Source organism: Oncorhynchus mykiss, chromosome 10 (assembly GCF_057628025.1).
Source record: "Oncorhynchus mykiss isolate SJ-2025 chromosome 10, ASM5762802v1, whole genome shotgun sequence".
NCBI lineage: Eukaryota > Metazoa > Chordata > Actinopteri > Salmoniformes > Salmonidae > Oncorhynchus > Oncorhynchus mykiss.
This window is the reverse complement of record NC_143031.1, coordinates 3,632,501-3,659,187: the sequence shown is the minus strand read 5'-3', so window position 1 is coordinate 3,659,187 and position 26,687 is coordinate 3,632,501. Positions and strand designations below refer to the sequence as shown.

General features: G+C 43.3%; 1 pseudogene across 1 annotated transcript in view; it reads right to left on the bottom strand.

The window, feature by feature from the left end:
* Nucleotides 1–26,687, bottom strand: part of LOC110534821 (serine/threonine-protein kinase DCLK1-like) — a 123,050-nt pseudogene that overhangs the window by 51,288 nt on the left and 45,075 nt on the right. Inside the window, exons 3-4 of the transcript XR_016484077.1 lie at nt 24,730–24,829; nt 7,182–7,295 (exon numbers count right to left, since the gene is read on the bottom strand). The product of XR_016484077.1 is annotated as a serine/threonine-protein kinase DCLK1-like (transcript). The remainder of the gene's footprint in view (nt 1–7,181; nt 7,296–24,729; nt 24,830–26,687) is intronic.

Below are 26,687 nucleotides of genomic sequence, written 5' to 3'. Positions count from 1 at the left end.
TGCTCAATTGTAATTATTTCACCAGCATGGCCTATTTATTGCCTTACCTCCCTAATCTCACTATATTTGCACACACTGTCTATAGATTTTTTTCTCTTGTGTTATTGACTGTACATTTGTTTATCCGATGTGTAACTCTGTGTTGTTTGTGTCGCACTGCTTTGCTTTATCTTGGCCAGGTCGCATTTGTAAATGAGAACTTGTTCTCAACTGACCTACCTGGTGTTAAATTAAGGCAAAATATATACATTGTTTTAAAGAGCGATATAACCTGTGAATGGAAAATAGGACTTGAAATATAACCTGAGAATAGAACTCAGTTCCTAGAATCTGTTACCATTCTACCTGTCTGACACCTGTCTGTAGATACCAATCAGAAGGCAGTACCCTCTGTCTCAGTGTTCCGTCAAACCACTAAACAGGAAGTCGGCTCCATATATGGTCGTTGTTTTTGTTTCCACCGCATGCTGTGTCTGCTCCTTGTTTCCACAGCAACCAGGTCTCTTTCTCCCACTCGCTCTGTTACACACACACTGACTCTCAAACAGCTGTCTCCTCTGAAACGGTTTCTGCCAATCATATTCCAGATGATGAATCGCTCCCTTCAACCTCTTCAACTATGTAGATGATCAGAACATCTCACAGAACCTACTACTCTACTACTCTACTACCCTACTACCCTATTACACTACTACTCTACTACCCTACTACCCTATTACACTACTACTCTACTACCCTACTACTCTACTACTCTACTACTCTACTACTCTACTACCCTACTACCCTATTACACTACTACTCTACTACCCTACTACTCTACTACCCTACTACTCTACTACCCTACTACTCTACTACCCTACTACTCTACTACTCTACTACCCTACTACCCTACTACTCTACTACTCTACTACTCTACTACTCTACTACTCTACTACCCTACTACCCTACTACTCTACTACCCTACTACTCTACTACTCTACTACTCTACTACTCTACTACTCTACTACCCTACTACCCTACTACTCTACTACCCTATTACACTACTACCCTACTACTCTACTACTCTACTACCCTACTACTCTACTACTCTACTACCCTACTACTCTACTACTCTACTACCCTACTACCCTACTACTCTACTACCCTACTACTCTACTACCCTACTACTCTACTACCCTACTACCCTACTACTCTACTACTCTACTACCCTACTACTCTACTACCCTATTACACTACTACCCTACTACTCTACTACTCTACTACCCTACTACTCTACTACTCTACTACCCTACTACTCTACTACTCTACTACCCTACTACCCTACTACTCTACTAACCTACTACTCTACTACCCTACTACCCTACTACCCTACTACTCTACTACTCTACTACCCTACTACCCTACTACCCTACTACTCTACTACCCTACTACTCTACTACCCTACTACCCTACTACTCTACTACCCTACTACCCTACTACTCTACTACTCTACTACCCTACTACCCTACTACCCTACTACCCTACTACTCTACTACCCTACTACTCTACTACTCTACTACCCTACTACCCTACTACTCTACTACTCTACTACCCTACTACACTACTACCCTACTACTCTACTACTCTACTACCCTACTACCCTACTACCCTACTACCCTACTACTCTACTACCCTACTACTCTACTACTCTACTACCCTATTACACTACTACTCTACTACTCTACTACCCTACTACCCTACTACCCTACTACTCTACTACTCTACTACCCTACTACCCTACTACCCTACTACTCTACTACTCTACTACCCTACTACACTACTACTCTACTACTCTACTACTCTACTACTCTACTACCCTACTACCCTACTACTCTACTACCCTACTACTCTACTACTCTACTACCCTACTACTCTACTACCCTACTACCCTACTACTCTACTACCCTACTACCCTATTACACTACTACCCTACTACCCTACTACTCTACTACCCTACTACTCTACTACCCTACTACTCTACTACTCTACTACCCTACTACTCTACTACTCTACTACCCTACTACTCTACTACTCTACTACCCTACTACTCTACTACCCTACTACCCTATTACACTACTACCCTACTACTCTACTACTCTACTACTCTACTACCCTACTACTCTACTACCCTACTACCCTACTACTCTACTACCCTACTACCCTACTACTCTACTACTCTACTACCCTACTACCCTACTACCCTACTACCCTACTACTCTACTACCCTACTACTCTACTACTCTACTACCCTACTACCCTACTACTCTACTACTCTACTACCCTACTACACTACTACCCTACTACTCTACTACTCTACTACCCTACTACCCTACTACCCTACTACCCTACTACTCTACTACCCTACTACTCTACTACTCTACTACCCTATTACACTACTACTCTACTACTCTACTACCCTACTACCCTACTACCCTACTACTCTACTACTCTACTACCCTACTACCCTACTACCCTACTACTCTACTACTCTACTACCCTACTACACTACTACTCTACTACTCTACTACTCTACTACTCTACTACCCTACTACCCTACTACTCTACTACCCTACTACTCTACTACTCTACTACCCTACTACTCTACTACCCTACTACCCTACTACTCTACTACCCTACTACCCTATTACACTACTACCCTACTACCCTACTACTCTACTACCCTACTACTCTACTACCCTACTACTCTACTACTCTACTACCCTACTACTCTACTACTCTACTACCCTACTACTCTACTACTCTACTACCCTACTACTCTACTACCCTACTACCCTATTACACTACTACCCTACTACTCTACTACCCTACTACTCTACTACCCTACTACTCTACTACCCTACTACCCTACTACTCTACTACCCTACTACTCTACTACCCTACTACCCTACTACTCTACTACCCTACTACTCTACTACTCTACTACTCTACTACCCTACTACCCTACTACCCTACTACTCTACTACCCTACTACCCTACTACCCTACTACTCTACTACTCTACTACCCTACTACTCTACTACTCTACTACCCTACTACTCTACTACTCTACTACCCTACTACCCTACTACCCTACTACTCTACTACTCTACTACCCTACTACTCTACTACCCTACTACTCTACTACCCTACTACCCTATTACACTACTACTCTACTACTCTACTACTCTACTACTCTACTACCCTACTACCCTACTACTCTACTACCCTACTACTCTACTACCCTACTACCCTACTACTCTACTACCCTACTACTCTACTACTCTACTACTCTACTACCCTACTACTCTACTACTCTACTACCCTACTACTCTACTACCCTACTACTCTACTACTCTACTACCCTACTACTCTACTACTCTACTACCCTACTACCCTACTACCCTACTACCCTACTACCCTACAACCCTACTACTCTACTACTCTACTACCCTACTACCCTACTACTCTACTACCCTACTACTCTACTACCCTACTACTCTACTACTCTACTACCCTACTACTCTACTACCCTACTACTCTACTACTCTACTACCCTACTACTCTACTACTCTACTACCCTACTACCCTACTACCCTACTACCCTACTACTCTACTACCCTACTACTCTACTACCCTACTACTCTACTACCCTACTACTCTACTACCCTACTACCCTACTACTCTACTACCCTACTACCCTACTACTCTACTACTCTACTACCCTACTACCCTACTACTCTACTACCCTACTACCCTATTACACTACTACTCTACTACTCTACTACCCTACTACCCTACTACTCTACTACTCTACTACTCTACTACCCTACTACCCTACTACCCTACTACTCTACTACCCTACTACTCTACTACTCTACTACCCTACTACCCTACTACCCTACTACTCTACTACCCTACTACCCTACTACTCTACTACCCTACTACTCTACTACTCTACTACTCTACTACCCTACTACCCTACTACTCTACTACCCTATTACACTACTACCCTACTACCCTACTACTCTACTACTCTACTACCCTACTACTCTACTACTCTACTACCCTACTACTCTACTACCCTACTACTCTACTACCCTACTACCCTACTACTCTACTACCCTACTACCCTACTACTCTACTACTCTACTACCCTACTACCCTACTACTCTACTACTCTACTACCCTACTACCCTACTACTCTACTACTCTACTACCCTACTACCCTACTACTCTACTACCCTACTACCCTACTACTCTACTACCCTACTACTCTACTACCCTACTACTCTACTACTCTACTACCCTATTACACTACTACTCTACTACCCTACTACCCTACTACTCTACTACTCTACTACCCTACTACCCTACTACTCTACTACTCTACTACCCTACTACCCTATTACATTACTACTCTACTACCCTACTACTCTACTACCCTACTACCCTATTACCCTACTACTCTACTACCCTACTACTCTACTACTCTACTACCCTACTACCCTACTACTCTACTACCCTACTACTCTACTACTCTACTACTCTACTACCCTACTACCCTACTACTCTACTACCCTATTACACTTCTACTCTACTACCCTACTACCCTACTACTCTACTACTCTACTACTCTACTACCCTACTACCCTACTACTCTACTACCCTACTACCCTACTACTCTACTACCCTACTACCCTACTACTCTACTACCCTACTACTCTACTACCCTACTACTCTACTACCCTACTACTCTACTACTCTACTACCCTACTACTCTACTACCCTACTACCCTATTACACTACTACTCTACTACTCTACTACTCTACTACTCTACTACCCTACTACTCTACTACTCTACTACCCTACTACCCTACTACTCTACTACCCTATTACACTTCTACTCTACTACCCTACTACCCTACTACTCTACTACTCTACTACTCTACTACCCTACTACCCTACTACTCTACTACCCTACTACCCTACTACTCTACTACCCTACTACCCTACTACTCTACTACTCTACTACCCTACTACTCTACTACCCTACTACCCTATTACACTACTACTCTACTACCCTACTACCCTACTACTCTACTACCCTACTACTCTACTACCCTACTACTCTACTACCCTACTACTCTACTACTCTACTACCCTACTACTCTACTACCCTATTACCCTACTACTCTACTACCCTACTACCCTATTACACTACTACTCTACTACCCTACTACTCTACTACCCTACTACCCTACTACTCTACTACTCTACTACCCTACTACCCTACTACCCTACTACCCTATTACACTACTACTCTACTACCCTACTACTCTACTACCCTACTACCCTACTACTCTACTACCCTACTACCCTACTACTCTACTACTCTACTACCCCACTCTACTAATCTACTACTCTACTACCCTACTACTCTACTACCCTACTACTCTACTACCCTACTACTCTACTACTCTACTACCCTACTACTCTACTACCCTACTACTCTACTACCCTACAACCCTACTACCCTACTACTCTACTACTCTACTACTCTACTACTCTACTACCCCACTACTCTACTAATCTACTACTCTACTACCCTACTACCCTACTACTCTACTACTCTACTACCCTACTACTCTACTACCCTACTACCCTACTACTCTACTACTCTACTACCCTACTACTCTACTACTCTACTACTCTACTACTCTACTACCCTACTACTCTACTACTCTACTACCCTACTACCCTACTACTCTACTACCCTACTACTCTACTACTCTACTACTCTACTACCCTACTACCCTACTACTCTACTACTCTACTACCCTACTACTCTACTACTCTACTACCCTACTAAGCTTCTCGTTCTTAACTTGAAACAGCTGAAACAACAATATTTTTGTTCATGGAAAATACATTTCACAGTGGTTGAGATGGTACAATGATTCTCTACACTATACCACATTATTTAGTCACATAAACTCAAGACAATTTTAGTTTTAGCAACCAGGAAATGGAAGAGTGATTTCTGCATAGTTCATCTTTAATTCTCACTCATCCACACTAAGACACATCAACTAAGGCTCTTTGTCCACTGAGGAGAACATGTTAAGGTTCAGCTAGGTTCAGGTAGGTTCAGGTAGTTCAGCTAGGTTCAGGTAGTTCAGCTAGGTTCAGCTAGGTTCAGATAGTTCAGCTAGGTTCAGCTAGGTTCAGGTAGTTCAGGTAGTTCAGCTAGGTTCAGCTAGGTTCAGGTAGTTCAGGTAGTTCAGCTAGGTTCAGCTAGGTTCAGGTAGTTCAGCTAGGTTCAGGTAGTTCAGCTAGGTTCAGCTAGGTTCAGGTAGTTAAGGTATTTCAGCTAGGTTCAGCTAGGTTCAGGTAGTTCAGGTAGTTCAGCTAGGTTCAGCTAGGTTCAGGTAGTTCAGCTAGGTTCAGCTAGATTCAGGTAGGTTCAGCTAGGTTCAGCTATGTTCAGGTAGTTCAGCTAGGTTCAGCTAGATTCAGGTAGGTTCAGCTAGGTTCAGCTAGGTTCAGCTAGGTTCAGATGGTTCAGCTAGGTTCAGCTAGGTTCGGGTAGTTCAGCTAGGTTCAGCTAGGTTCGGGTAGTTCAGCTAGGTTCAGCTAGGTTCGGGTAGTTCAGCTAGGTTCAGTTAGATTCAGGTAGGTTCAGCTAGGTTCAGTTAGGTTCAGGTAGGTTCAGCTAGGTTCAGGTAGGTTCAGCTGGGTTCAGCTAGATTCAGGTAGGTTCAGCTAGGTTCAGCTAGTTCAGCTAGGTTCAGCTAGGTTCAGGTAGGTTCAGGTGGTTCAGATAGGTTCAGGTAGGTTCAAGTAAGTTCAGGTAGGTCAGCTAGGTTCAGGTAGTTCAGCTAGGTACAGTTAGGTTCAATTAGGTTCAGTTAGGTTCAGGTAGTTCAACTAGGTTCAGCTAGGATCAGCTAGGTTCAGGTAGGCTCAGCTAGGTTCAGCTAGGTTCAGGTAGTTCAGCTAGGTTCAGGTAGTTCAATGAATTTCCATCTGGACTGCCCCTGTTTGAAGCATTTACTGATAACAAAACAAATTAGAGTCACATGAACAAAACAGAGGGTGTGTGTGTGTGTGTGTGTGTGTTTGTATGTGTGTTCCAGTCTTACCGGAGCCTGCGGGGGACTTGCTGCCTCTTGACAGGCCCATGGAGCGCGGAGAACCACGGCTGGTCACAGGGGCGGACATTTTACCAAAGACCACGGACTTCATCACACGACACTCTGGAACAGCAGGAGAAGAGAAAAAGATGATCGAGACTAGTATTAGTTACCCTTCAGTGCCTTGATCAAGGGGCACAATGGCAGCAGATAGATTCTGCTTACCCTCCTGCATTGTCATTTCCTTTAATGTGATTCACCCACCAGACCTGGGATTCGAACCAGCTAATCTCAGGTCTGTCTCTTTAACCTCTAACAAGAGAGACTCTCCCTTCATGTCATCAGTCTACCCTGCACCCAAAACATGTATTCAATGAAATGATGTCTGACTAACCAAGATTCTCTATGTTCGATTAACCTAGCTGTCACGTTCTGACCTTCATTACGTCTAATTAACCTAGCTTCATTATGTCTAATTAACCAACCTTCATTACGTCTAATTAACCTAGCTTCATTATGTCTAATTAACCAAGCTTCAATATGTCTAATTAACCAACCTTCATTATGTCTAATTAACCTAGCTTCATTATGTCTAATTAACCTAGCTTCATTATGTCTAATTAACCAACCTTCATTATGTCTAATTAACCAATCTTCATTACGTTTAATTAACCAACCTTCATTATGTCTAATTAACCAACCTTCATTACGTCTAATTAACCAACCTTCATTATGTCTAATTAACCAACCTTCATTACGTCTAATTAACCAAGCTTCATTATGTCTAATTAACCAACCTTCATTACGTCTAATTAACCTAGCTTCATTATGTCTAATTAACCAAGCTTCAATATGTCTAACTTCTTGAATCTACTTGAGACGCACATGTCCCAAGTAGGCACCTGGAAATGCAAATGCGCTACGCTAAATGCTAAATGTACTCGTTAAAACTCAAACCTTGATCAAAATTCACAAGCAGGGTATTAAATTAAAGCTACACTCGTTGTGAACCTAGCCAGCAAGTCAGATTTTTAAAATGCTTTTCGGCGAAAGCATCAGAAGCTATTATCTGATAGCATGCACCCCCCAAAATGCCAGCTCGACACGTAAACAACAGATTTTGCGATAGACGGCGCTACCCAAAACGCAGAAATAAAATATAAAACATTCATTACCTTAGACGAGCTTCTTTCTTGGCACTCCTATATGCCCCATAAACATCACTATTGGGTCTTTTTTTCGTTTAAATCGGTCCATATATACCCAAAATAGCTTTGTATTGAAGTAGTGTCATTCAGAAAAATTCATCGTTTTTAAACGCTGCGTAATTTTTTAAAATTAAAAAAGTCGACGATAAACTTTCACAAAACACTTCGAAATCCTTTTGTAATCCAACTTTAGGTATTAGTAAACGTTTATAATCTATCAAAACGATTACAGGGCGATGTCTCTTCAATAGGTCCTCACTTCAAAAACAATGCAATCTGATCTCTCCTTGAACTGCATCCGGGTGAAGACTTGAAAACTTGGGGTCAGACAGATGGATTTTCCAACAATTAATTCGATTGAAAATTAGTACAATGGCGCCATCGTGCGGAATTTGTATGAAGTGCAGGCAAATTTCCATTAAATTCTGTTGTCCTTTAACAACTGGTGGAAGTGACTTATGGAAATTATTTTTTGCTTTCAGAGAGCAGTTTTTCTTGCGTTTTTCAATGAAACACACGCTCTGTTATAGTCACAGCCGTGATTTAACCAGTTTTATAAACTTCAGAGTGTTTTCTATCCACACATACTAATCATATGCATATACTATATTCCTGGCATGAGTAGCAGGACGCTGAAAAGTTGCGCGATTTTTAACAGAATTTTCAAAAAAGGGGGGGGTAGATCTAACAGGCTAATTAACCAACCTTCATTATGTCTAATTAACCAACCTTCATTACGTCTAATTAACCTAGCTTCATTATGTCTAATTAACCAACCTTCATTACGTCTAATTAACCTAGCTTCATTATGTCTAATTAACCAAGCTTCAATATGTCTAATTAACCAACCTTCATTATGTCTAATTAACCAACCTTCATTACGTCTAATTAACCTAGCTTCATTATGTCTAATTAACCAAGCTTCAATATGTCTAATTAACCAACCTTCATTATGTCTAATTAACCAACCTTCATTACGTCTAATTCACCAACCATTACGTTTAATTAACCAACCTTCATCTATGAGTCTCTTCACACTTACTACACTTTTCCGTTGTTTTGATAAGTTTGTATGTGAATTAGAGTGTGTAGGGTGAATACGTGGTCTGTCGCATGGTGTCTTGGTAAAAATCCCATTTGACATTTATTCAGTACATTATTTTCACTGAGGAAATGTAACAGTCTGCTGTTAATGATAATGCAGAGGATTTCCCCAAGGTTGCTGTTGACGAATATCCCACGGTAGTTATTCAGGTCAAATTTGTCTCCACTTTTGTGGAATGGGGTGATCAGGCTTTGGTTCCAAATATTAGGGAAGATGCCAGAGCTGAGGATGATGTTAAATAGTGTCATCTATATTTTATCATTTCATCTAGTATACCGTCAACACCACGTGCCTTTTTAGGTTGGAAGGTTTGTATTTTGTCCTGTAGTTCATTCAAGGTAATCAGATAATCCAGTGGGTTCTGGTAGTCTTTAATAGATGATTCTAAGATTTGTATTTGATCATGTTTATGTTTTTGCTGTTTGTTATAGGGCCAATCAGATTGGAGAAGTGGTTTAACCATGCATCTCCGTTTTTGCTGTTTGTTATAGGGCCAATCAGATTGGAGAAGTGGTTTACCCATACATCTCCGTTTTTGCTGTTTGTTATAGGGCCAATCAGATTGGAGAAGTGGTTTACCCATACATCTCCATTTTGGAAAGGTCATTCTTTGTGTTTGTAACGGTCGTCATCTGAAGGAGATGAGGACCAAAGTGCAGCGTGTTAAGTGTTCATATCTTTTAATTAAGTAACTGAACAAAACAATAAACGACCAACGAACAGTCCCGTGAATGACAAAAAAAAACACTAAACAGGAAAATAAACACCCACGAAACACAAGTGGGAAATCAGAAGCAGCTAACGACACCTGCCTGCCAGGCCTAACACAACATAGAAAACGGAACATAGACAACCCACCCAACTCACGCCCTGACCATACTAAAACAAAGACATAACAAAATAACTAAGGTCAGAACGTGACAGTGTTGTTGTTTGTTTAGTGTTTTCCAATTTTCCCAGAAGTGGTTAGAGTCTATGGATTCTTCAATTACATTGAGCTGATTTCTGATGTGCTGTTCCTTCTATTTCCGTAGTGTATTTCTGTATTGTTTTAGTGATTCACCATAGTGAAGGCGTAGACTCAGGTTTTCTGGGTCTCTATGTTTTTGGTTGGACAGGTTTCTCAATTTCTTTCTTATTTTTTTGCATTCTTCATCAAACCATTTGTCATGTTAATTTTCTTAGGTTGTCTGCTTTACATTTTTAGATTTTATTGGGAAGCTGAGAGGTCAAATATACGGTTTAGGTTTTCTACTGCCAAGTTTACACCTTCACTGTTACAGTGAAACGTTTTGTCCAGGAAGTTGTCTAAAAGGGATTGAATTTGTTGTTCACTAATTGTGCTGAGGGTGTCAGGTTCTTGTCCGGTTCTGGCATTTAGGTCGCCACAGACTAGTACATGTCCCTGTGCCTGAATATGATTGATTTCCCCCTCCAGGATGGAGAAGCTGTCTTCATTAAAGTATGGGGATTCTAGTGGGGGGATATAGGTAGCACACAGGAGGACATTTTTCTCTGTTGAGATCATTTCCTTTTGAATTTCTAGCCAATTGTAGAATGTTCCAGTTTTGATGAATTTAGTAGAGTGAGTTAGGTCTGCTCTATACCAAATTAGCATACCCCCTGAGTCCCTTCCCTTTTTCACACCTGGTAGTTTGGTGGATGGGACACAACTGGTATATTGGTGGATGGGACACACCTGGTATATTGGTCGATGGAACACACCTGGTATATTGGTGTATGGGACTAGGTAGGACAGTTTGGGAGCTACAGAACCTCTGAATTCAGACTTATATCTTTTAATCAACTGTACAGAAGGGACACGGAAAAGCACAGAGGGAGTTACACTCTACGCACTTAGAGACAATACAATGACAATACAATAACACACATGGGGGGCCGAGAGAAGTGAAGTGGCAGTCAGGCTTTTGTCCTGACTCCTACACACTATGAGATGGATCAGGAGGGGATGTCAGCTAGTGTCACATCATCACTTCTCCCCACTGAGAGAGACAGAGAGAGAGAGACAGAGAGAGAGACAAGGAGAGAGACAGAGAGAGAGACAGAGAGAGACAGAGAGAGAGAGACAGAGAGAGAGAGAGAGACAGAGAGAGAGAGACAGAGAGAGACAAGGAGAGAGACAGAGAGAGAGACAGAGAGAGAGACAAGGAGAGAGACAGAGAGAGAGACAGAGAGAGACACAGAGAGAGAGACAGAGAGAGAGAGAGAGACAGAGAGAGAGAGACAGAGAGAGACAAGGAGAGAGACAGAGAGAGAGACAGAGAGAGAGAGACAAGGAGAGAGACAGAGAGAGAGACAGAGAGAGACAGAGAGAGAGAGACAAGGAGAGAGACAGAGAGAGAGACAGAGAGAGACAGAGAGAGAGAGAGACAGAGAGAGAGAGAGAGAAAGGTCATGAGGAAATTAGCTCCGGCATTTTTCAGCATGTTCTTAAAAAATATATAGCTGTATAGTTTGATAAACTCTACAACATAACCCTCACTCCAAATCAACACTCAAAACCTACCGCCTGATTTTGGATGGAGAATCACCTGGAAGGTTTACAAATACTCAAGATTATTATTCCAACGCTACACAGCAAACGCTCTGGAAAACAACAGAGACACTTGACACGCCATCCAACCTGGAACTGAGTGAGTAATGTTTAGCCTGAAGCTATATTTTATTTCCAAAAGACAAGAAGAAAAATACATTATAAGAACTGAATGCTATATTAAAGGTTGCCAAGCTTGATACAACTTGAATTAGTTGTGAGAGGTGTCAAAGCCCTTTAGCCCAAAAACGGCAGGAGAGTCGCACAGTCTACCCCAACCAAATGGAGAGGCCTTAGAAGCTGCTGTTCAGAGGTAATTCAAATAGATGTAACAGTTACCCGCGTAAGAATGACAAGACAGGAAAAGAGCACAAAATGAAGCTCCTTTTGGAAAATCAAGAAACACTTTTTGCTGACTATTATAAAAATGGGAACAACAGCAACCTCATCTTCCACCTCTTCCACACAAACCATCCCCTGGTATGGCACAGTGCTATATTAACACACTACCCCTCTGTTAAGAGGGGGGGGGGGGGGGGTGTTACCGAGGGGGTGGAAACTCAGGACACTAGACAACGAGGACTCTGAGTCAGCTAATATAAACCTCTATAAGTCCGGAACAGTGATGGTACAGGGTAACCCCAAACAGTTTCAGCTGGACTTTCACCTAATCAAAGATTTAGCCCAGCAGGAGAAGCTCTCCCTTGATAAAGATACCCCCACCCCGAGCGGGTCAAACCAGACCTCTTCATTATATAACCCCACAGACGAGCCATCCCGAGCGGGTCAGACCAGACCTCTTCATTATATAACCCCACAGATGAACAACCCCCAGCGGACAGTCAACCTCCCAGCACAGAGTACTACTCCCTCATTGAAATGAAGGACAAATTCACCCAGCTGGAGGTAAGGCAGGTGGAGCTGGAACAGCAGGTGATTACACTCCAGTCAGCACAGACCCAGACAACAGTCCAGCACAACAACACCCCCTTAACCAGACCCGGAGAGCTGGAGGTGGACAGAGACATATCTGCACTCTGGACAGTGGTGAGACAACTACAACAGGAGAAAGAGCAGGAGGTGTCACGCTCTGATCTGTTTCACCTGTCCTTGTGATTGTCTCCACCCCATCCAGGTGTCGCTGATTTCCCCCAGTGTATTTATCCCTGTTTCCTGTCTCTCTGTACCAGTGTATTTATCCCTGTGTTTCCTGTCTCTCTGTACCAGTGTATTTATCCCTGTGTTTCCTGTCTCTCTGTACCAGTGTATTTATCCCTGTGTTTCCTGTCTCTCTGTACCAGTGTATTTATCCCTGTGTTTCCTGTCTCTCTGTACCAGTGTATTTATCCCTGTGTTTCCTGTCTCTCTGTGCCAGTGTATTTATCCCTGTGTTTCCTGTCTCCCTGTACCAGTGTATTTATCCCTGTGTTTCCTGTCTCTCTGTACCAGTGTATTTATCCCTGTGTTTCCTGTCTCTCTGTACCAGTGTATTTATCCCTGTGTTTCCTGTCTCTCTGTACCAGTGTATTTATCCCTGTGTTTCCTGTCTCTCTGTACCAGTGTATTTATCCCTGTGTTTCCTGTCTCTCTGTACCAGTGTATTTATCCCTGTGTTTCCTGTCTCTCTGTACCAGTGTATTTATCCCTGTGTTTCCTGTCTCTCTGTACCAGTGTATTTATCCCTGTGTTTCCTGTCTCTCTGTACCAGTGTATTTATCCCTGTGTTTCCTGTCTCTCTGTACCAGTGTATTTATCCCTGTGTTTCCTGTCTCTCTGTACCAGTGTATTTATCCCTGTGTTTCCTGTCTCTCTGTACCAGTGTATTTATCCCTGTGTTTCCTGTCTCTCTGTGCCAGTGTATTTATCCCTGTGTTTCCTGTCTCCCTGTACCAGTGTATTTATCCCTGTGTTTCCTGGCTCTCTGTACCAGTGTATTTATCCCTGTGTTTCCTGTCTCTCTGTACCAGTGTATTTATCCCTGTGTTTCCTGTCTCTCTGTACCAGTGTATTTATCCCTGTGTTTCCTGTCTCTCTGTACCAGTGTATTTATCCCTGTGTTTCCTGTCTCTCTGTACCAGTGTATTTATCCCTGTGTTTCCTGTCTCTCTGTACCAGTGTATTTATCCCTGTGTTTCCTGTCTCTCTGTACCAGTGTATTTATCCCTGTGTTTCCTGTCTCTCTGTACCAGTGTATTTATCCCTGTGTTTCCTGTCTCTCTGTGCCAGTGTATTTATCCCTGTGTTTCCTGTCTCTCTGTACCAGTGTATTTATCCCTGTGTTTCCTGTCTCTCTGTGCCAGTGTATTTATCCCTGTGTTTCCTGTCTCTCTGTGCCAGTGTATTTATCCCTGTGTTTCCTGTCTCTGTACCAGTGTATTTATCCCTGTGTTTCCTGTCTCTCTGTGCCAGTGTATTTATCCCTGTGTTTCCTGTCTCTCTGTGCCAGTGTATTTATCCCTGTGTTTCCTGTCTCTCTGTGCCAGTGTATTTATCCCTGTGTTTCCTGTCTCTCTGTACCAGTGTATTTATCCCTGTGTTTCCTGTATCTCTGTAACAGTGTATTTATCCCTGTGTTTCCTGTCTCTCTGTACCAGTGTATTTATCCCTGTGTTTCCTGTCTCTCTGTACCAGTGTATTTATCCCTGTGTTTCCTGCCTCTCTGTACCAGTATATTTATCTCTGTGTTTCCTGTCTCCCTGTACCAGTGTATTTATCCCTGTGTTTCCTGTCTCTCTGTACCAGTGTATTTATCCCTGTGTTTCCTGTCTTTCTGTACCAGTGTATTTATCCCTGTGTTTCCTGTCTCTCTGTACCAGTGTATTTATCCCTGTGTTTCCTGTCTCTCTGCCCCAGTGTATTTATCCCTGTGTTTCCTGTCTCCCTGTACCAGTGTATTTATCCCTGTGTTTCCTGTCTCTCTGTAACAGTGTATTTATCCCTGTGTTTCCTGTCTCTCTGTACCAGTGTATTTATCCCTGTGTTTCCTGTCTCTCTGTACCAGTGTATTTATCCCTGTGTTTCCTGTCTTTCTGTACCAGTGTATTTATCCCTGTGTTTCCTGTCTCTCTGTACCAGTGTATTTATCCCTGTGTTTCCTGTCTTTCTGTACCAGTGTATTTATCCCTGTGTTTCCTGTCTCTCTGTACCAGTGTATTTATCCCTGTGTTTCCTGTCTCTCTGTACCAGTGTATTTATCCCTGTGTTTCCTGTCTCTCTGTAACAGTGTATTTATCCCTGTGTTTCCTGTCTCTCTGTGCCAGTGTATTTATCCCTGTGTTTCCTGTCTCTCTGTACCAGTGTATTTATCCCTGTGTTTCCTGTCTCTCTGTACCAGTGTATTTATCCCTGTGTTTCCTGTCTCTCTGTACCAGTGTATTTATCCCTGTGTTTCCTGTCTCTCTGTACCAGTGTATTTATCCCTGTGTTTCCTGTCTCTCTGTACCAGTGTATTTATCCCTGTGTTTCCTGTCTCTCTGTGCCAGTGTATTTATCCCTGTGTTTCCTGTCTCTCTGTGCCAGTGTATTTATCCCTGTGTTTCCTGTCTCTGTACCAGTGTATTTATCCCTGTGTTTCCTGTCTCTCTGTGCCAGTGTATTTATCCCTGTGTTTCCTGTCTCTCTGTGCCAGTGTATTTATCCCTGTGTTTCCTGTCTCTCTGTGCCAGTGTATTTATCCCTGTGTTTCCTGTCTCTCTGTACCAGTGTATTTATCCCTGTGTTTCCTGTATCTCTGTAACAGTGTATTTATCCCTGTGTTTCCTGTCTCTCTGTACCAGTGTATTTATCCCTGTGTTTCCTGTCTCTCTGTACCAGTGTATTTATCCCTGTGTTTCCTGCCTCTCTGTACCAGTATATTTATCTCTGTGTTTCCTGTCTCCCTGTACCAGTGTATTTATCCCTGTGTTTCCTGTCTCTCTGTACCAGTGTATTTATCCCTGTGTTTCCTGTCTTTCTGTACCAGTGTATTTATCCCTGTGTTTCCTGTCTCTCTGTACCAGTGTATTTACCCTGTGTTTCCTGTCTCTCTGCCCCAGTGTATTTATCCCTGTGTTTCCTGTCTCTCTGCCCCAGTGTATTTATCCCTGTGTTTCCTGTCTCTGTACCAGTGTATTTATCCCTGTGTTTCCTGTCTCTCTGTACCAGTGTATTTATCCCTGTGTTTCCTGCCTCTCTGTACCAGTATATTTATCTCTGTGTTTCCTGTCTCCCTGTACCAGTGTATTTATCCCTGTGTTTCCTGTCTCTCTGTACCAGTGTATTTATCCCTGTGTTTCCTGTCTTTCTGTACCAGTGTATTTATCCCTGTGTTTCCTGTCTCTCTGTACCAGTGTATTTATCCCTGTGTTTCCTGTCTCTCTGCCCCAGTGTATTTATCCCTGTGTTTCCTGTCTCCCTGTACCAGTGTATTTATCCCTGTGTTTCCTGTCTCTCTGTAACAGTGTATTTATCCCTGTGTTTCCTGTCTCTCTGTACCAGTGTATTTATCCCTGTGTTTCCTGTCTCTCTGTACCAGTGTATTTATCCCTGTGTTTCCTGTCTTTCTGTACCAGTGTATTTATCCCTGTGTTTCCTGTCTCTCTGTACCAGTGTATTTATCCCTGTGTTTCCTGTCTTTCTGTACCAGTGTATTTATCCCTGTGTTTCCTGTCTCTCTGTACCAGTGTATTTATCCCTGTGTTTCCTGTCTCTCTGTACCAGTGTATTTATCCCTGTGTTTCCTGTCTCTCTGTAACAGTGTATTTATCCCTGTGTTTCCTGTCTCTCTGTGCCAGTGTATTTATCCCTGTGTTTCCTGTCTCTCTGTACCAGTGTATTTATCCCTGTGTTTCCTGTCTCTCTGTACCAGTGTATTTATCCCTGTGTTTCCTGTCTCTCTGTACCAGTGTATTTATCCCTGTGTTTCCTGTCTCTCTGTACCAGTGTATTTATCCCTGTGTTTCCTGTCTCTCTGTACCAGTGTATTTATCCCTGTGTTTCCTGTCTCTCTGTGCCAGTGTATTTATCCCTGTGTTTCCTGTCTCTCTGTGCCAGTGTATTTATCCCTGTGTTTCCTGTCTCTGTACCAGTGTATTTATCCCTGTGTTTCCTGTCTCTCTGTGCCAGTGTATTTATCCCTGTGTTTCCTGTCTCTCTGTGCCAGTGTATTTATCCCTGTGTTTCCTGTCTCTCTGTGCCAGTGTATTTATCCCTGTGTTTCCTGTCTCTCTGTACCAGTGTATTTATCCCTGTGTTTCCTGTATCTCTGTAACAGTGTATTTATCCCTGTGTTTCCTGTCTCTCTGTACCAGTGTATTTATCCCTGTGTTTCCTGTCTCTCTGTACCAGTGTATTTATCCCTGTGTTTCCTGCCTCTCTGTACCAGTATATTTATCTCTGTGTTTCCTGTCTCCCTGTACCAGTGTATTTATCCCTGTGTTTCCTGTCTCTCTGTACCAGTGTATTTATCCCTGTGTTTCCTGTCTTTCTGTACCAGTGTATTTATCCCTGTGTTTCCTGTCTCTCTGTACCAGTGTATTTACCCTGTGTTTCCTGTCTCTCTGCCCCAGTGTATTTATCCCTGTGTTTCCTGTCTCCCTGTACCAGTGTATTTATCCCTGTGTTTCCTGTCTCTCTGTACCAGTGTATTTATCCCTGTGTTTCCTGTCTTTCTGTACCAGTGTATTTATCCCTGTGTTTCCTGTCTCTCTGTACCAGTGTATTTATCCCTGTGTTTCCTGTCTCTCTGCCCCAGTGTATTTATCCCTGTGTTTCCTGTCTCTGTACCAGTGTATTTATCCCTGTGTTTCCTGTCTCTCTGTACCAGTGTATTTATCCCTGTGTTTCCTGTCTCTCTGTACCAGTGTCCATTCTGCCTGTCTGCCACTCTGTACCTCCTGGACTCTGATCTGGTTTTGACCTTTTGCCTGTCCACGACCATTCTCTTGCCTACACCTTTTGGATTAATAAACATTGTAAGACTCCAACCATCTGCCTCCTGTGTCTGCATCTGGGTCTCGCCTTGTGTCATGATAGCAGGAGAAGAACAGAGCACTAGAGGAGAGTATCAGACTGCTGGAGGAGAAGGTGAGGGGGACGGCGTGTGACAGAGAACAACCCATTAGAGACCTGGCCACCCCCACAGAGAGAAGACAGCAGAACAGCCCACCTCAGCTCCCGACAACATCGACATCATAGCAGAACAGACAAATGAAGACCCCCAAGCCCAGGTGACCTCACCCCCTCTGACCACCTCCCCTGTCAGCCACCCTGATAGCCCAGCGAGACACTCTCTCAGACCTGCGAGACCCCCCCCCCCCCCCCTGGACCTACACATATAGGATCCATGCCGAGAGGACCTACATCCAGACCACAGCACCACCAGCCACATCCACACCCCCAACCCAATCAATCAACACCCCCTCAAGTCAACCATGCCCAAACCCCATGTACCAGATGCTCAGCAGGCTCTGCTCACACGTACTGGCCAAACCACATGACCAACAACATTGGACACTTTATGGAACACAAAGCCTTCACTATCTCATCCTGGAATATCCAAGGCCTGAGGTCATCTGCCTTTGGCCTAAAAAGCAGGAACCCGGACTTCACCAAAGAAATCAGAAATACAGACGATGTCATCCTAAAAGAAAACATGGTTGAGGAGATGGGAGGTATAGAGGAGATGAACCGACTGGTTGCCCTCTAGGTTACAGAGAGCTGGTAGTCCCATCCACCAAACTATCAGGTGGGTGGTATAGAGAAGATGAGTCCACTGGTTTACATCTAGGTTACAGGGAGCTGGTAGTCCCATCCACCAAACTACCAGGTGGGTGATATAGAGGAGATGGACCGACTGGTTGCCCTCTAGGTTACAGAGAGCTGGTAGTCCCATCCACCAAACTACCAGGTGCGAAACATGTTATAGAGGAGATGGACCCACTGGTTTCCATCTAGGTTACAGGGAGCTGGTAGTCCCATACACCAAACTATCAGGTGGGTGGTATAGAGGAGATGAGTCCACTGGTTTACATCTAGGTTACAGGGAGCTGGTAGTCCCATCCACCAAACTACCAGGTGCGAAACATGTTATAGAGGAGATGGACCCACTGGTTTCCATCTAGGTTACAGGGAGCTGGTAGTCCCATCCACCAAACTACCAGGTGTGAAACATGTTATAGAGGAGATGGACCCACTGGTTTCCATCTAGGTTACAGGGAGATGGTAGTCCCATCCACCAATCTACCAGCGGTGAAACAGGGAAGGGTAATTTGCTATTGAGCAGACCTAACTCGCTCCATTAAATTAATCAAAACAGGAACATTTTACATTTGGCAAGAAATTGAAAAGGAAATGATCTTAACAGAGGAAAATGTCCTCTTGTGTGCCTCCTATATCCCCCCACTAAAATCACCATACTTTAAAGAAGACAGCTTCTCCATCATGGAGGGGGAAATCAATAATTTCCAAGCCCAGGGACATGTACTAGTCTGTGGCGATATAAATGCCAGAACTGGACAAGAACCTGACACCTTCAGCACACAGGGGGACAAACACCTGCCTGCAGATGACCCCTAGGCACAACTATGACAACATAACCAACAAAAACAGGGCACAACTCCTGCAGCTCTGTCGCACGCTGGGTATGTACATAGTCAATGGTAGGCTTCGAGGGGACTCCTATGGTAGGTACACCTATATCTCATCTCTTGGCAGTAGTACTGTAGACTACTTTATCACTGACCTCAACCCAGAGGCTCTCAGAGTGTTCACAGTCAGCCCACTGACACCCCTATCAGACCACAGTAAAATCACAGTCTACCTGAACAGAGCAACTAACGCCTATCTCTAATCTTTTTGACTCTATAACAAAGAATAAAGAGCAAAAACATATACATGATCAAGACTACCAGAACCCACTGGATTCTCCAATTACCTTGAATGAACTACAGGACAAAATAAAAACCCTCCAACCCAAAAAGGCCTGTGGTGTTGATGGTATCCTCAATGACATTATAAAATATACAGACGACAAATTCCAATTGGCTAAACTAAAACTCTTTAACATCATCTTTAACTCTGGCATCTTCCCCAATATTTGGAACCAAGGACTGATCACCCCATTCCACAAAAGTGGAGACAAATTTGACCCCAATAACTACCGGGGGATCTGCGTCAAAAGCAACCTTGGGAAAATCCTGTGCGTTATCATTAACAGCAGTTCCGTACATTCTCTCATTGAAAACAATGTACTGAGCAAATGTCAAATTGGCTTTTTACCAAATTATCGTACAACAGACCACGTATTCACCCTGCACACCCTAATTGACAAACAAACAAACCAAAACAAAGGCAAAGTCTTCTCATGCTTTGTTGATTTAAAAAAAGCCTTCGACTCAATTTGGCATGAGGGTCTGCTATACAAACTGATGGAAAGTGGTGTTGGGGGAAAAACTTACAACATTATAAAATCCATGTACACAAACAACAAGTGTGCGGTTAAAATAGGAAAAAAACACACACATTTCTTCCCACAGGGGTGAGAAGAGATGCAGCTTAAGCCCCACCCTCTTCAACACATACATCAACAAATTGGTGAGGGTTTATATCAGTGAATTGGTGAGTGCACTAGATCAGTCTGCAGCACCCGGCCTCACCCTACTAGAATCTGAAGTCAAATGTCTACTGTTTGCTGATGATCTGGTGCTTCTGTCACTAACCAATGAGGCACTACAGCAGCACCTAGATCTTCTGCACAGATTCTGTCAGACCTGGGTCCTGACAGTAAATCTCAGTAAGACCAAAATAATGGTGTTCCAAAAAAGGTCCAGTCTCCAGAACCACAAATGCAAATTCCATCTAGACACCGTTGCCCTAGAGCACACAAAAAAACTATACGTACCTTGGCCTAAACATCAGCGCCACAGGTAACTTCCACAGAGCTGTGTATGATCTGAGAGACAAGGCAAGAAGGGCATTCTATGCCATCAAAAGGAACATAAAATTCAACATATCAACTAGGATCTGGCTAAAAAATGCTTGAATCAGTTATAGAACCCATTACCCTGTATGGTTGTGAGATCAGGGGTACACTCACCAACCAAGACTTCACAAAATGGGACAAACACCAAATTGAGACTCTGCACGCAGAATTCTGCAAAAAATATCCTCCGTGTACAACGTAGAACACCAAATAATGCATGCAGAGCAGAATTAGACCGATACCCACTAATTATCAAAATCCAGAAAAGAGCTAAAGAGTTAAATTCTATAACCACCTAAAAGGAAGCGATTCCCAAACCTTCCATTACAAAGCCATCACCCTTAGAGAGATGAACCAGGAGAAGTGTCATGTATTGTCATGTTGTGTCTTGTTTCTGTCCTTTCTCTTCACCCTGTCTCCCTCTGCTGGTCATTTTAGGTTACCTTTTCTCCCCCTCTTTCCCCCAGCTGTTCCTTGTCTCCTCCTAACTACCTCGTCACCCCTTTTCCCACCTGTTCCCTTTTTCCCTCTGATTAGTCCTCTATATCTCTCTCTGTTTTTGTTTCTGTCTTTGTCGGATTCTTGTTTGTGTTATTCATGCCTGAACCAGACTATCGTCATGTTTGCTGCAACCTTGTCCTGTCCTGTCGGAATCTGCCGGTCCATCTGAGCCTACCTATGTTTTGTTATTAAAGAAGCTCTGTTTACGTTAATTCGCTTTTGGGTCCTCATTCACGCACCGTAACAAGAAGAGTCCCCTAAGCAAGCTGGTCCTGGGGCTCTGTTCACAAACACAAACACACCCCACAGAGCAACAGGACAGCAGCACAATTAGACCCAACCAAATCATGAGAAAACAAAAAGATAATTACTTAACACATTGGAAAGAATTAACAAAAAAACAGAGCAAACTAGAATGCTATTTGGCCCTAAACAGAGAGTACACAGCGGCAGAATACCTGACCACTGTGACTGGTCCAAACTTAAGGAAAGCTTTGACTATGTACAGACTCAGTGAGCATAACTCACATATCTACTGGGTGAAATACCACAGTGTTCCATCACAGCAGTAAGATTTGTGACCTGTTGCCACAAGAAAAGGGCAACCAAGAACAAACACCATTGTAAATACAACCCATATTTATGTTTATTAATTTTCCCTTTTGTACATTAACTATTTGCACATCGTTACAACACTGTATATAGACATAATATGACATTTGTAATGTCTTTATTCTTTTGGAACTTCTGTGAGTGTAATGTTTACTGTTAATTTTAATTGTTTATTTCACTTTTGTATATTATCGACTTCACTTGCTTTGGCAATGTTTCCCATGCCAATAAAGCCCGTAAATTGAAATTGAAAGCCCTTAAATTGAAATTGAGTTGAAATTGAAAGAGAGAGATGAACATGAGCAGATGAATAGGTTCTGTGAAATGAATAGGTTCTGTGAGGTGAATAGGTTCTGTGAGATGAATAGGTTCTGTGAGGTGAATAGGTTCTGTGAGGTGAATAGGTTCTGTGAGATGAATAGGTTCTGTGAGGTGAATAGGTTCTGTGAGATGAATAGGTTCTGTGAGATGAATAGGTTCTGTGAGATGAATAGGTTCTGTGAGGTGAATAGGTTCTGTGAGATGAATAGGTTCTGTGAGGTGAATAGGTTCTGTGAGGTGAATAGGTTCTGTGAGATGAATAGGTTCTGTGAGGTGAATAGGTTCTGTGAGATGAATAGGTTCTGTGAGATGAATAGGTTCTGTGAGATGAATAGGTTCTGTGAGATGAATAGGTTCTGTGAGGTGAATAGGTTCTGTGAGATGAATAGGTTCTGTGAGATGAATAGGTTCTGTGAGGTGAATAGGTTCTGTGAGATGAATAGGTTCTGTGAGATGAATAGGTTCTGTGAGGTGAATAGGTTCTGTGAGATGAATAGGTTCTGTGAGATGAATAGGTTCTGTGAGGTGAATAGGTTCTGTGAGATGAATAGGTTCTGTGAGGTGAATAGGTTCTGTGAGATGAATAGGTTCTGTGAGGTGAATAGGTTCTGTGAGATGAATAGGTTCTGTGAGATGAATAGGTTCTGTGAGATGAATAGGTTCTGTGAGGTGAATAGGTTCTGTGAGGTGAAGAGGTTCTGTGAGATGAATAGGTTCTGTGAGGTGAATAGGTTCTGTGAGATGAATAGGTTCTGTGAGGTGAATAGGTTCTGTGAGGTGAATAGGTTCTGTGAGGTGAATAGGTTCTGTGAGATGAATAGGTTCTGTGAGATGAATAGGTTCTGTGAGATGAATAGGTTCTGTGAGGTGAATAGGTTCTGTGAGATGAATAGGTTCTGTGAGATGAATAGGTTCTGTGAGGTGAATAGGTTCTGTGAGATGAATAGGTTCTGTGAGATGAATAGGTTCTGTGAGGTGAATAGGTTCTGTGAGGTGAATAGGTTCTGTGAGATGAATAGGTTCTGTGAGATGAATAGGTTCTGTGAGGTGAATAGGTTCTGTGAGGTGAATAGGTTCTGTGAGGTGAATAGGTTCTGTGAGATGAATAGGTTCTGTGAGATGAATAGGTTCTGTGAGATGAATAGGTTCTGTGAGATGAATAGGTTCTGTGAGGTGAATAGGTTCTGTGAGATGAATAGGTTCTGTGAGGTGAATAGGTTCTGTGAGGTGAATAGGTTCTGTGAGGTGAATAGGTTCTGTGAGGTGAATAGGTTCTGTGAGGTGAATAGGTTCTGTGAGGTGAATAGGTTCTGTGAGGTGAATAGATTCTGTGAGATGTTCTGATCATCTACAGAGTTAGTTGAAGATGTTAGAGGGAGCGATTCATCGTCTGGAATATGATTGGCAGAAACCGTTTCAGAGAGGGAGGGAGGGAGGGAGGGAGGGAGGGAGGGAGGGAGGGAGTAGATGAAGAGATGAGTAAATGAGTAGATGGAGAGATGGAGAGATGAGTAGATGGAGAGATGAGTAGATGGAGAGATGAGTAGATAGAGAGATGGAGAGATGGGCAGATGGAGAGATGGGCAGAGGGAGAGATGGAGAGATGGGCAGATGGAGAGATGGGCAGAGGGAGAGATGGGCAGAGGGAGAGATGGGCAGAGGGAGAGATGGGCAGATGAGTAGATGGAGAGATGAGTAGATGGAGAGATGAGCAGATGAATAGATGAGTAGATGGGCAGATGAGTAGATGAGTAGATGGAGAGATGGGCAGATGAGTACATGAGCAGATGGAAAGATGAGTAGATGAGTAGATGGAGAGATGAGTAGATAGAGAGATGGAGAGATGGGCAGATGGAGAGATGGGCAGAGGGAGAGATGGGCAGAGGGAGAGATGGGCAGAGGGAGAGATGGGCAGATGAGTAGATGGAGAGATGAGTAGATGGAGAGATGAGCAGATGAATAGATGAGTAGATGGGCAGATGAGTAGATGAGTAGATGGAGAGATGAGAAGATGGAGAGATGGAGAGATGGGTAGATGGAGAGATGAGGAGATGGAGAGATGGAGAGATAAGGAGATGGAGAGATGAGGAGATGGAGATATGAGGAGATGGAGAGATGAGGAGATGGAGAGATGGAGAGATGAGGAGATGAGTAGATGGAGAGATTAAGGGCAACATAACCACTCAAGTCCTCGATAAAGACAGACACAGACTGGGTTGATAAGAGAAAGCAGGCTAACAGAGAGACAGAGACAGGATACACACACACACACACACACAGGAAGTAGCGTATCTCACCGCTCTCTTCCAGCTGGAAGTCGTCTTGATAACGGTATTTCTCCGGTCCACACGCTACGAAGATGTCCTCGTCACCGAAGAAGTCCTGGAGACATGTCACCTGGAGGAACACACAGAGACTGGAGGGTTAGAGGTCATACACAGAGACAGGAGGGTTAGAGGTCATATACAGACTGGAGGGTTAGAGGTCATAAACAGACCGGGGGGGTTAGAGGTCAAATACAGACTGGAGGGTTAGAGGTCCTGTACAGACTGGGGGGTTAGAGGTCATATACAGACTGGAGGGTTAGAGATCATATACAGACTGGGGGGTTAGAGGTCATATACAGACTGGGGGGTTAGAGGTCATATACAGACTGGAGGGTTAGAGGTCATATACAGACTGGAGGGTTAGAGGTCATATACAGACTGGAGAGTTAGAGGTCATATACAGACTGGCGGGTTAGAGGTCATATACAGACTGGAGGGTTAGAGGTCATATACAGACTGGAGGGTTAGAGGTCATATACAGACTGGAGGGTTAGAGGTCATATACAGACTGGGGGGTTAGAGGTCATATACAGACTGGAGGATTAGAGGTCATATACAGACTGGAGGGTTAGAGGTCATATACAGACTGGAGGGTTAGAGGTATTTCACAGTGTGCCATCACAGCAGCAAGATTTGTGACCTGTTGCAACCCATATTTCTGTTGATTTGTTTTCCCTTTTGTACTTTAACTATTTGCACATCATTACAACACTGTACATAGATATAATATAACATTTGAAATGTCTTTATTAATTTGGAACTTTTGTGTGTGTAATGTTTACTATTCATTTTAATTGTTTATTTCACCTTTGAAATCAGGAAACTTTGAGTTAACCACACACATACACACACACACACACAGAGAGAGAGAGAAGGCTGTGAAATGGCGGTGCCACGGTGACGCTGTGACCCTTCGTGGGCGGCGGTCGTCACCTCAACACACTGCTACCTCAGAACGACACCCAGATCATCCGAAATAGATCTGGGTGTTCTGGTGTCAATCATTCAGGAAACCCAGTTGAGTTACACAACATCCACCGATATAAAGAGAGAGAGAGAGACAGGTGGAGGGGCGAGAGATATGGGGGGAGGAAGAGAGAGAGAGAGAGAGAGAGAGAGAGAGAGAGAGAGAGAGAGAGAGAGAGAGAGAGAGAGAGAGAGAGACAGAGACAGAGAGAGAGAGAGAGAGAGAGAGAGAGAGAGAGAGAGAGAGATGGGGGGAGAGATGGGGGGAGAGAGAGAGAGAGAGAGAGAGAGAGAGAGAGAGAGAGAGAGAGAGAGAGATTACTGACTGGGTTCTGGTAGCTAGGTGGTTACTGACTGGGTTCTGGTAGCTAGGTGGTTACTGACTGGGTTCTGGTAGCTAGGTGGTTACTGACTGGGTTCTGGTAGCTAGGTGGTTACTGACTGGGTTCTGGTAGCTAGGTGGTTACTGACTGGGTTCTGGTAGCTAGGTGGTTACTGACTGGGTTCTGGTAGCTAGGTGGTTACTGACTGGGTTCTGGTAGCTAGGTGGTTACTGACTGGGTTCTGGTAGCTAGGTGGTTACTGACTGGGTTCTGGTAGCTAGGTGGTTACTGACACCATTCTTCTACACCTGCATTGCTTGCTGTTTGGGGTTTCAGGCTGGGTTTCTGTACAGCACTTTGAGATATTAGGGCTTCATAGTTAAATTTGATTGATTGATTGACTCAGCGTAAAATAGTCTACCACTCAGTGTACAAAACACTCACACTACCTCAGCTCACCTCCGGAAATATGAATGACAAACTCAGTCCTAGCCATGCATAGATTCATTATTCTGCACATCTTCACCCTCACAGTATCTGAGACAGACAGACAGACAGACAGACAGACAGACAGACAGACAGACAGACAGACAGACAGACAGACAGACAGACAGACAGACAGACAGACAGACAGACAGA